This window comes from Salvia splendens, chromosome 21 (genome assembly GCF_004379255.2).
Source record: "Salvia splendens isolate huo1 chromosome 21, SspV2, whole genome shotgun sequence".
Classification (NCBI taxonomy): domain Eukaryota; kingdom Viridiplantae; phylum Streptophyta; class Magnoliopsida; order Lamiales; family Lamiaceae; genus Salvia; species Salvia splendens.
In genome coordinates, this window is record NC_056052.1 from 14,740,623 (window position 1) to 14,753,909 (window position 13,287).

The window sequence follows — 13,287 nt, forward strand, 5'->3', positions numbered from 1 at the left end:
GAAAAACGATAGTGAATTTGTAATCATCTAATGGAGTTTGAATTCGCACTATATATTTCCATTTATCTTATCCCTCGGAAAAGTGATATTGTAGTTGTAAAAACTAAGTTCGATATCGTTCGATCAAACAGACATCTTGGGCATTCTAGGTTTGCAACAAAGTTCATAGTATCATACTTTCTTCTACCAACACTTTCATAAATTACCTCACACCTTTACGTTCATAATTCATCACTTAAAACATGATTCACATTCCAAAAGATTCAACATGCATAAACGTATATCGCCATGCATAACTACGTCATATTCCTCATTCACTTCCAGATCTAAATTTTCCCAAAAGAAACGAACTAACATGCTTTCATTCAAGGTTCAACGATTTTCTGAAATTTTCAACAATTTCCCATAACATGTTATAGTTTTGTCAATCAAATTCCACTATGAACAACTAGTCCTTACCATTGTAAAACATCAACCTCGAAGTTTTTTTTTCCACATAATCAGACACCATGCACTTCACCTATATGTTTGAAACAAACATTTTTTTAAAAAAAAAGTTACAACATTCTCAAAACAACTCATCAATCTTCATCTTTCGTATAAAACACTCCATCATCCTATGTTCACATGCTTACGTCATCACTTTCACACATATAGCACATACTTAGGTCATCATACCAATCTTGCTCATGTCCCACATAATCATACCATAACAATATCATATTCACACTGTAACATCCCAAACTTTTGTGACCCCTTTTATTGGTCTTGTGAATTTTTGAATTTTGGAACTATGAAAACTTTTGTTTCTATGTGATTAAGTGTTTTGCGTGAAATAAATTGTCGTGGTTAATGTGGAATGATGAGCTTGAGATTTTATATTTGTTTCCAATGCGGGGAAATAATTAATAGGATCATGCATTCATCCTTTTTCGAGTCAATTCATTGAAAGTTTCGGCCCTTCCTAATTATTGAGATAATATTGCGTTTCGTGGGTTTAATTAATTGTTTTGGGATACTTATCCAAATTAAATCCAAACCAAATGACCCCTAAATGGTACTACATGAAATTCGAACTCCATTTTATTTTCCTTGGGAGTTTTCGAAAATCTCCTATAGGAGAAAGAATTATTTTCATTTGATTTAATTGGTGTTTTATTGACTCCCTTCCTTTGAATTTAATCCAATTAAATCATGTTATAATTTATTTCTTCACCTAAAATAAATAGAGAGTTGGGATATTTCCTTGGTTAGCAATTTTCGGCCCCTCCACTAAATTTTGGAGGATATTTTATTTGTTTCCTAATTTGTGGAATCCCTTTTTATTCAAATAAATTCCTATGTCTAATTAATTAGGGATGTGAATATTTTTCTTCTACTTTTCTTCCATATCACACGCCCCTTATGCAATATTTTCCTTGTGGGAATTTAAATAATTGTTACCTATTTTATGGGAGCCTTTTCCATAAAGAAATTACCAAATTTAAATCTCATTCTTTTTAATTGGGGATTTAAATAAGTTCCTTGTGCAATTACCCAAGAATTTTCGGTCCCCCACCCCTATTATTTCCTACTTTGAGATTTAATTTATTTGTTCCCTTATATTCATTATATTTATTTCCTAAGTTATGAATATATTCTCCACGAAAATACCAAATAAATCCCTTGTTGTGTACATGGAATTTTCGAAATTCCCTCACCTCCCACAAGCCTATTTTATTCTTTTAATTGTGGGATTTTTATTTATTAGCCTATATTTTAATTCCCCACAATTTATTTATTTAATTTACCCATGGATTAAACCTAGCAAATAAATAGCAAATAATCAAACCCTAGCCCCCATTCACCTCAAAATTTCGCCCCCCCTCTCTTCTCTCCCTCTCCCACACGTTTTTCATCTCCTACTCTCCCATCTCCAAAAATCTTCCATCCAACTCTTGTTCTTGCAATCCGCTTAAGTTATTTTCGAGAGTCTCCGACGGATCGCTTCGTTCATCGTTTCTACCGATCCGTGTTGTGTCAAAGAAGGTATATTGCTCACTTTTTATCATCCTATCCGTTTTGACCATGTTCTTGAGTCCTACATGCATGTAGAGGGTGTAGGTTCGATAGATCGCAAGTTTTAACGGGAGGGAAAGTGTGTTTCATAAGAACTTGTTTGATTTTGCGTTGTCGATTGAAATCATGTGTGTTGGATTGAAATATTTGGTGAATAATATGAGTTGGAATGCCAATATGTGTATGAGGAACGTGTAAGCATGATTATGTGTTTTCGAGCATGAAAAATCAGTGTTTGTGTGATGGAAGATGAAAACCCTATTTTCGAACTTGAACCAGAAATCTGTGATGCACGACCAGTGGCTTACGATCTGTGATTGACCCATCAAAAGAACGAATTTTGTTATGAAGTTTTTACTGAGTAAACTTCAAGGTGTTTTCCATGTCTCGTGTGAATTTCAGCCCTTTTTACCGAAAAATGAATTTCTCATAAATTTTTTAAGTTGACTGCGCAAATCTGCCAGAAACTGGAGTTCTCGCCATGAACGTTTCGTTTTCTATTTGACTGGCCAAATGACCTCCGATTGATGTGATTCTTGAACTATATAAAGATTTGAAGTGTCTTCTGAGTCGTGTTAAATTTTCAGCCTTTTTGGGCATTGGATGAAATTATGGTGAATTCTTCAAATGAACTGCGCAATAATGTCAGAAATTGTATGTTCCGACCAGAGAGTTTAATATGTGATATGACTGACTAAATGACGTGATTTCGGTGTGAATATTTTCATGTGTGAACTTGAATGTGTCCTCTGTATTGTGACCAAAATTTAGCTTCTTTTGAGGTCGGGTGAATTTATAGTGATTTTTACAAAACGGTCGCGCAGTTCTGCCAGTTTTCTGCCTTGTTAAAATGACACCTAGTTTCAAGTTTAAAAGTATTATATGATGCATGTATGTCCAAGGAGCGTGTTTAAATTGTGTCATCACGTGTGATAAGTTGAAATGCGATGCGTGTGTCTTTACACCTTTGGGACGTATGTTGGGTTGGGGAATTGAGAAAGACGATGAGAGAGAAACGATAGGACATGCATAGTTAACATGTTGATGTGTGAGGCTGACCTATGTTGTCATTGACAAGGGTGTTGTGTATTCGTGAACTCGAGGATCGAGAGTTGCTAAGTTGGGTTGTGAATTGCTAAGCGATCGAGGTGGGGTTTTCTTTTCAAACCTTTTTACTTTTCTGAAAAATATTATGTGGCGATATAAGGGTGGTTTAACTGTTATGTCATGCCATGTTATTTTTATTATGAGATTGTGTGTCTGATGCCTAGTTCGTATGAGTTACTCCGTTAGGCTATATGGCTGTGTTGTGAAACGAATTCGGGTCTGATTAGGGCCGTAAACCCTATCAGGTTGTGTACACTGGTGGGATCGTGAGCCGTCCTTGCAAGTTGGCCGGTCTCGTGGACGAATAGTGTGGCCACACTTTCGTCGCACTGTGATGTGATTGATGGATTGATGTGAAAAGTGGGGAGATAAATTGTCTGGCCAGACTTGAATTTTTGTGTTTCTCGTGATATTTTTCTTACCACTTAAAACCCGAGATCACTAGTATGGATGACATAACTTATTAAAATGTTTTCGGCATGAGCCCATTGAGTACAACAAGTACTCAGCCCTGCATATTATTTTTCTTATGTGCAGGTTGAGCGAGATGTTGCGGTGGATGTTGAGCTGGCTAAAGACCCTAGGATACGTTGTGTCGTCATACATAGGCGTGATCCTTGACTCTCCCTGAACCTTATTTATCCGCTGCTATGTTTTAAATTATGTCTTAAGACCTTAATCTTTCTGTGTTGTGTTTGAACATGTATGGTGGCGTTAGGTTTAAACGAGTGTTTACGTTGCCTTTTTTAAAATGGTATTCTTCGAGATTTAAGTTAAATGTTTATTTTACTTTAGTTATTAATTGTTGTACTTCTTAAGTCTAATCTTTCCCGTTGTCCTTTTTAAAAGTATTTTTCCTTATGTCTTTTCAAAAAAAATATAACCTTTAAATCTTTACACTAAGTTGTTTTCTTTTCTTCAAGTTAATTAAGTTGTCCTTTTAAATTGTAATCCATGCATGTCGGTCACGATCGTCGCGTTTGTGGTATCCCTTGTATGGGCGGTCGTGACAGAGTGGTATCAGAGCTTAGTGTTGCGCTCTGGTCTGAGAGTCTTCTTTTATCTTAAGTCTAGATTAGTGAACCCTTATTGACTAGTAGTGTCATGAAGGCTCAACATCCACAGCATCACGCTCAACCAATGAAAGTGAGGTATGTTTTATTTGTTGAAAGCATGTGAGATAGATGCATGAAATGGATGACTATATGATATGACGATTGACAAGTTTATACATGTGAATGAACGATATGCATGAGGATGAGTTGTGATGGGATGACTATGTGAGCATGACTGCTACGATAATCTAAGCATGTATTATGTGTGTGAATATGACGTTGTGATAGTATGATTACGTGGAATACGAGTATGAATGACATGATAATTAAACCACGTGTTATGGATATGTGAATACGATTTTGTGATAGTATGATTATGTGGAGACATGAGCATGATTGGCATGATGAATTGTGTTGTGAACATAGAGTACCTAAAACATAAGCCTAGTTGACCACGCGAATCGTAGTTCTAAGTTGGAAACTTAACTATTGCTGCTCCAAGCAATGAAACGTACGAGAATATGAGAGTTGAGGCAAACGCTTAAGACAAGGTGTGAGACAAGAAGAACCGATGCTAAAAGATATTTTCATGCAACGATGAGCGATCATACTCGCGATTTAAATTAGTATAGTGTAATCTTGCGTAAGTGGCAACACGATGGAGATGATCTTCATACCCTACTAAGGAGCACGAGGATGATAACAATGTCCTACGAGGATAGTCAGTATGACATGCAAAGGATATTACGAAGATGTAGATTCCGACTGCCATTATTAGTGGCAATGACACGAAGAATCTCAGCGCGGAATCCACGGTTCTTAGAGCGATGTTACCAGATTCGGCTTGCGAAAGATGAACGAGGGGTGCGACTTTAATAGCTAGAACAAACTATTCTAATCAACAGTTCTTACTTGGATTATAAGAAGTTATCTTTCAGGACCTTTCAAATAGCCGTGAGCCATTGTCTATTTAACAGCTTGTTTCATTCACCCCTTGCAAGTGATGCATATTGCTTCTTTTCCTACATTGAGTCATAACTCACTTTCAGTTCTTGGAAAGTGGTGTTGCCTTCATAACCTTGGACACTTGGATTGATTGTAGTCTTCTTTGACCTATTATTTATACGGACCATACTTTAACTCTGTGAGCCTTTGCTATTGAGCTTCATTCCTAAGGCTGCTTGCAGTTACGTCCTTCAATATAATCACGTTTCACAGACATGTTTTCTATGAGATATTCTTCTTCGAACTTTTGTTCATCCTTTTATTTTGTCACCATGTCTGTGTGAAGTTCTTTCTTACAGAGTGAAATTCTTTTTGGTTCAGTTCATGTATCCTTTCCATAATAGAACCTTTCTTTCTACAAAATGAAGTTAAGGCCTACATTTTGTTCCTTGCCTTAACAAACTTGATCCACTTGATTTTTGTTTTCAATAGCCCCTTTGACTTTGATTGCCTTTCACAAACTTATGAACCCATTGATGTGATTCTGTCAGTCCATATTATGATTTTCCTTGAACCATGATCAGTACCGCTTTGTGACAACTGCCTACATTTCTCAATCCTTATGCAACTGATCATTTCTTTTCCTCAACCCTTTAAGTCATTATCCATTGATGTATAGACCTTTCAAATTTGGTCGAACAACTGAATTATCTTTTGGTAGCCTACTATGAGAGTTGACATTAACTTGATTCCATCCCATATTCATGACCTATCTTATGTTCTTTCAAGCTCCGAGGGGATGATCATAACCAATTGTTACAATTCAAAATCGGTTCATATCCAAGTTAAGACTGTTTGACTAAAGTTTGTGTTAGGAGAGTTAGGAGTAGTGGCCCAACTTTTGCACGTTATACCTTTGGAGAATGTAGACATAATCTTGGGAATGGATTGACTTATCGAGAACCACGCAACGATTCACTGTAAAGAGAGACAGATTTCTTTTCATGCCCCGGGCGAAGAACCGACTATCTTGAACGGGATCTCCATGAATCGACGAACCTCCATAATCTCCGCTTTGCAAGCAACTACGATGATAAGAAAAGGGCGTCCGGCGTATCTTGTGTACTTAAATGGAGAGGAAAAGAAGGAGTTGAAAGTGGAAGACGTGGCAGTGGTGCGAGATTTTCCTGATGTGTTTCCTGAAGCTTTGCCAGGACCGCCGCCCGACAGACAAGTGGAGATCGCCATTGACTTGGAACCAGGGTCAGCGCCAGTATCAAAGGCGCCATACAGAATGGCCCCTAAGGAGTTGGCCGAGTTAAAGGTTCAGTTGCAAGAACTGTTAGACTTGGGTTTTATTCGACCCAGTGTGTCACCATGGGGAGCGCCAGTTTTGTTCGTTAAGAAGAAGGTGGGACGATGAGGATGTGCATCGACTATGGTGAGCTCAACAAGATGAACTTGAAGAATAAGTACCCGCTGCCAAGGATTGATGACTTGTTTGACCAACTTCGAGGAGCGGGCGTATTCTTGAAAATGGATTTCAGATCAGGGTATCATCAACTAAAGGTCCGACGAGAGGATGTGCCTAAGACTGCTTTTCGCACTTGTTATGGCCATTATGAGTTCGTCGTGATGCCATTTGGGCTGACCAACGCCCCAGCCATTTTCATGGACTTAATGAACCGAGTTTTCCATGAGTATCTTGACAAGTTGTGTTAGTCTTCATCGATGACTTGTTGGTATACTCGAAGAACGAGGAAGAACATAGATGGCATCTACAAACAGTGTTGGAAACATTGCAAAAGGAGAAGCTTTATGCCAAGTTCAGTAAGTGTGAGTTCTGGTTGACTCGAGTGAACTATCTTGGTCATATTGTGACGGCAAATAGAATTCAAGTAGACCCAGCAAAGGTCGAGGCCGTGCAGAATTGGAAACCGCCGAAAATGCCAAGTGAAATCCGCAGTTTCTTGGGATTGGCACGATATTATCGACGCTTCATTGAGGGAATCTCTAAGATTGCAAGACCGATGACGCAACTACTAAAGAAAGGAATCAAGGTGGTTTGGACGCCAGAGTGCAAGGCGAGTTTCCAACTGTTGAAAGAGAAATTGACTACAGCACCAGTCCTAGCGGTACCCGAACCCGACAAGGACTTCGCCGTCTATACGGACGCGTCGAAAGTAGGACTAGGATGCGTGTTAATGCAAGATGGGAAAGTAATAGCATACGCTTCCCGACAGTTGAGACCGAATGAGTTGAATTTTCCGACTCACGATTTGGAGTTAGGAGCTGTGGTGCACGCACTGAAAATTTGGAGACACCATCTCTATGGAGTGAGATGCGAAATCTATACGGACCACAAGAGTCTCAAGTATTTCTTCGAGCAGAGGGAGCTAAACATGCGACAACGACGTTGGTTAGAGGTCGTGAAGGACTATGACTGTGGTATTAACTATCATCCGGGCAAGGCGAACGTGGTCGCCGACGCTTTGAGTAGGCAAAACTAACCGCAATTGGCTTACTTCCTAACGCAAGAAGAAGCGTTGATTCACGAGTTTGACAAGATGAGATTGGAGATAGTGAAAGTGCCCGAGACAGTAGAAGCAAGATTGGCGACACTAGTGATTGAGCCAGATTTGAGAACCAAACTCATAGAAGCCCAGCGACGTGATGGAAAGTTGGAGGAGTTACGTGCAAAGGTGAGAGCCGAGAAGCTTGATCATTACCGTGAGGAGGCGGATAATGCTTTGACATACGATGGGCGATTGTGTGTACCGAGCGATGAGACGTTAAAGGATGAGATTTTGAGTGAAGCGCACGACACACCTTACACTGCTCACCCCGGAAGCACGAAGATGTATCGGGATTTGAAGCAACGGTTTTGGTGGAATGGAATGAAAGGGGACGTAGCGTCATATGTGGAACGATGTCTAGCATGCCAACAAGTGAAGGCCTTACACCAACGGCCATATGGGAAGTTACAACCGCTTGAAATTCCCGAATGGAAGTGGGAACATCTAGCTATGGATTTCGTGACGGGTTTGCCAAAGTCACCGAAGGGCAACACTGCGATTTGGGTGATCATTGATCGACTTACTAAAAACGCGCCCTTCTTACCGTTTAAGATTACTTATGGCGCGGACAAATTAGCAAAACTGTATGTAAATGAGATTGTGCGTTTGCATGGAGTGCCAAAGACTATTGTGTCCGACCGTGATACGAAGTTCACATCGAAGTTTTGGATGAGCTTTCAACGAGAATTGGGCACACAATTGCACTTCAGCACTGCTTATCACCCGCAATCGGATGGGCAGTCAGAGAGGATGATTCAGACGCTCAAGGATATGTTGCGAGCCGTTGTCCTAGATCGAGGGGAAAGTTGGGAAACTGTCCTACCACTGGTTGAATTCGCCTACAACAACAGTTTTCAAGCGACGATCGATATGGCTCCGTACGAAGCCTTGTATGGTAGAAAGTGTCAATCTCCACTTTATTGGGATGAAGTCGGCGAGAGGAAGATATTAGGACCCGACGCTATAAAGGAGATGACCGAAATTGTGCATCAAATCCGCACAAGGATCAAGGAAGCTCAAGACAGACAGAAGTCGTATGCTGACGTGCGTTGAACGAATATCAAATTCGACGTTGGTGACAAAGTGTTCTTGAAAGTGTCCCCGACGAGAGGAGTTGTGAGATTTGGAGTGAAAGGCAAGCTGAAATCGCGTTTTGTGGGACCGTACGAGATCATCGACGAAGTAGGTCCTGTAGCGTATCGATTGGCGTTACCACCCAGCTTTGGGAACGTGCACAACGTGTTCCACGTATCGCAGTTGCACAAGTACGTGTTCGACCCCAAACACGTGATTCACCAAGAGGAAGTGATCCTAACCCCCGACATGAGCTACGAGGAAATCCTAGATCGGAAGGTACAAGAGCTACGAAACAAGACAATAGCGTCCGTGAATGTGTTGTGGAAGCACCATGGTCCCGAGGAAGCTACGTGGGAGTTAGAAGATAAGATGAAAGAAAAGTTTCCCGATTTGTTTGTGCGAGACGATTAAATTTCGGGACGAAATATCTGTTTAGAGGGGAAGGATGTAACATCCCAAACTTTTGTGACCCCTTTTATTGGTCTTGTGAATTTTTGAATTTTGGAACTATGAAAACTTTTGTTTCTATGTGATTAAGTGTTTTGCGTGAAATAAATTATCGTGGTTAATGTGGAATGATGAGCTTGAGATTTTATATTTGTTTCCAATGCGGGGAAATAATTAATAGGATCATGCATTCATCCTTTTTCGAGTCAATTCATTGAAAGTTTCGGCCCTCCCTAATTATTGAGATAATATTGCGTTTCGTGGGTTTAATTAATTGTTTTGGGATACTTATCCAAATTAAATCCAAACCAAATGACCCCTAAATGGTACTACATGAAATTCGAACTTCATTTTATTTTCCTTGGGAGTTTTCGAAAATCTCCTATAGGAGAAAGAATTATTTTCATTTGATTTAATTGGTGCTTTATTGACTCCCTTCCTTTGAATTTAATCCAATTAAATCATGTTATAATTTATTTCTTCACCTAAAATAAATAGAGAGTTGGGATATTTCCTTGGTTAGCAATTATCGGCCCCTCCACTTAATTTTGGAGGATATTTTATTTGTTTCCTAATTTGTGGAATCCCTTTTTATTCAAATAAATTCCTATGTCTAATTAATTGGGGATGTGAATATTTTTCTTCTACTTTTCTTCCATATCACACGCCCCCTATGCAATATTTTCCTTGTGGGAATTTAAATAATTGTTACCTATTTTATGGGAGCCTTTTCCATAAAGAAATTACCAAATTTAAATCCCATTCTTTTTAATTGGGGATTTAAATAATTTCCTTGTGCAATTACCCAAGAATTTTCGGCCCCCACCCCTATTATTTCCTACTTGGAGATTTAATTTATTTGTTCCCTTATATTCATTATATTTATTTCCTAAGTTATGAATATATTCTCCAAGAAAATACCAAATAAATCCCTTGTTGTGTACATGGAATTTTCGAAATTCCCTCACCTCCCACAAGCCTATTTTATTCTTTTAATTGTGGGATTTTTATTTATTAGCCTATATTTTAATTCCCCACAATTTATTTATTTAATTTACCCATGGATTAAACCTAGCAAATAAATAGCAAATAATCAAACCCTAGCCCCCATTCACCTCAAAATTTTGCCCCCCTCTCTTCTCTCCCTCTCCCACACGTTTTTCATCTCCTACTCTCCCATCTCCAAAAATCTTCCATCCAACTCTTGTTCTTGCAATCCGTTGAAGTTATTTTCGAGACTCTCCGACGGATCGCTTCGTTCATCGTTTCTACCGATCCGTGATGTGTCAAAGAAGGTATATTGCTCAGTTTTTATCATCCTATCCGTTTTGACCATGTTCTTGAGTCCTACATGCATGTAGAGGGTGTAGGTTCGATAGATCGCAAGTTTTAACGGGAGGGAAAGTGTGTTTCGTAAGAACTTATTTGATTTTGCGTTGTCGATTGAAATCATGTGTGTTGGATTGAAATATTTGGTGAATAATATGAGTTGGAATGCCAATATGTGTACGAGGAACGTGTAAGCATGATTATGTGTTTTCGAGCATGAAAAATCGGTGTTTGTGTGATGGAAGATGAAAACCCTATTTTCAAACTTGAACCAGAAATCTGTGATGCACGACCAGTGGCTTACGATCTGTGATTGACCCATCAAACGAATGAATTTTGTTATGAAGTTTTTACTGAGTAAACTTCAAGGTGTTTTCCATGTCTCGTGTGAATTTCATCCCTTTTTACCGAAAAATGAATTTCTCATAAATTTTTGAAGTTGACTGCGCAAATCTGCCAGAAACTTGAGTTCTCGCCATGAACGTTTCGTTTTCTGTTTGACTGACCAAATGACCTTCGATTGATGTGATTCTTGAACTATATAAATATTTGAAGTGTCTTCTGAGTCGTTTTAATTTTTCAGCCTTTTTGGGTATTGGATGAAATTATGGTGAATTTTTCAAATGAACTGCGCAATACTGTCAGAAATTGTATGTTCCGACCAGAGAGTTTAATATTTGATATGACTGACTAAATGACGTGATTTCGGTGTGAATATTTTCATGTATGAACTTGAATGTGTCCTCTGTATTGTGACCAAAATTTAGCTTCTTTTGAGGTCGGGTGAATTTATAGTGATTTTTACAAAACGGTCGCGCAGTTCTGCCAGTTTTCTCCCTTGTTAAAATGACACCTAGTTTCAAGTTTAAAAGTATTATATGATGCATGTATGTCCAAGGAGCGTGTTTAAACTGTGTGATCACGTGTGATAAGTTGAAATGCGATGCGTGTGTCTTTACACCTTTGGGACGTATGTTGGGTTGGGGAATTGAGAAAGACGATGAGAGAGAAACGATAGGACATGCATAGTTAACATGTTGATGTGTGAGGCTGACCTATGTTGTCATTGACAAGGGTGTTGTGTATTCGTGATCTCGAGGATCGAGAGTTGCTAAGTTGGGTTGTGAATTGCTAAGCGATCGAGGTGGGCTTTTCTTTTCAAACCTTTTTACTTTTCCGAAAAATATTATGTGGCGATATAAGGGTGGTTTAACTGTTATGTCATGCCATGTTGTTTTTATTATGAGATTGTGTGCCTGATGCCTAGTTCGTATGAGTTTACTCCGTTAGGCTATATGGCTGTGTTGTGAAACAAATTCGGGTCAAATTAGGGCCGTAAACCCTATCAGGCTGTGTACACTGGTGGGATCGTGAGCAGTCCTTGCAAGTCGGCCGGTCTCGTGGACGAATAGTGTGGCCACACTTTCGTCGCACTGTGATGTGATTGATGGATTGATGTGAAAAGTGGGGAGATAAATTATCTGGCCAGACTTGAATTTTTGTGTTTCTCGTGATATTTTTCTTACCACTTAAAACTCGAGATCACTGGTATGGATGACATAACTTATTAAAATGTTTTCGGCATGAGCCCATTGAGTACAATAAGTACTCAGCCCTGTATATTATTTTTCTTATGTGCAGGTTGAGCGAGATGTTGCGGTGGATGTTGAGCTGGCTAAAGACCCTAGGATACGTTGTGTCGTCATACGTAGGCGTGATCCTTGACTCTCCCTGAACCTTATTTATCCGCTGCTATGTTTTAAATTATGTCTTAAGACCTTAATCTTTTTGTGTTGTGTTTGAACATGTATGGTGGCGTTAGGTTTAAACGAGTGTTTACGTTGCCTTTTTGAAAATGGTATTCTTCGAGATTTAAGTTAAATGTTTGTTTTACTTTAGTTATTAATTGTTGTACTTCTTAAGTCTAATCTTTCCCATTGTCCTTTTTAAAAGTATTTTTCCTTATGTCTTTTCAAAAAGAAATATAACCTTTAAATCTTTACACTAAGTTGTTTTCTTTTCTTCAAGTTAATTAAGTTGTCCTTTTAAATTGTAATCCATGCATGTCGGTCACGATCGCCGCGTTTGTGGTACCCCTTGTATGGGCGGTCGTGACACACACATACAACACGTGCTTAGATTATAATCCCAATCATGCTCATATTCCACATAATCACACATATAACACGTGTTTAGATCATCACGCATATCATGCTCACATTTACACCCCTTTCACATAATTTATTCACGAATTTAGAATCACATCACATCATCACGTAATTACATGCTCATGCATTCTTTTGCCCAAACCATCCTCATCATATCATCAATCTTATACATCGTTCTCATATTTCATCAACAACTTAAAACATACCTCACTTTCCTTGGTTGAGCGTGATGCTTGGATGTTGAGCCTTCGTGACACTTCTAGTCAATAAGGGTTCACTAATCTAGACTTAAAGTGAAAGGAGACTCTCGGACCAGAGCGAAAGAACAAAGCTCTGATACCACTCTGTCACGACCGCCCAAACTAGGGGTACTACAAACGAGGCGATCGTGACCACGGGATAACATTAAAGACAACATTTAAGGATAACATTTTATATGAAAACTTAATTAGCTTAAAGGAATAATATTTTAGTTCATTAAAAGTTTAGACAACAAATTTTTAGCTTAAAGAAACTTAATGTTAT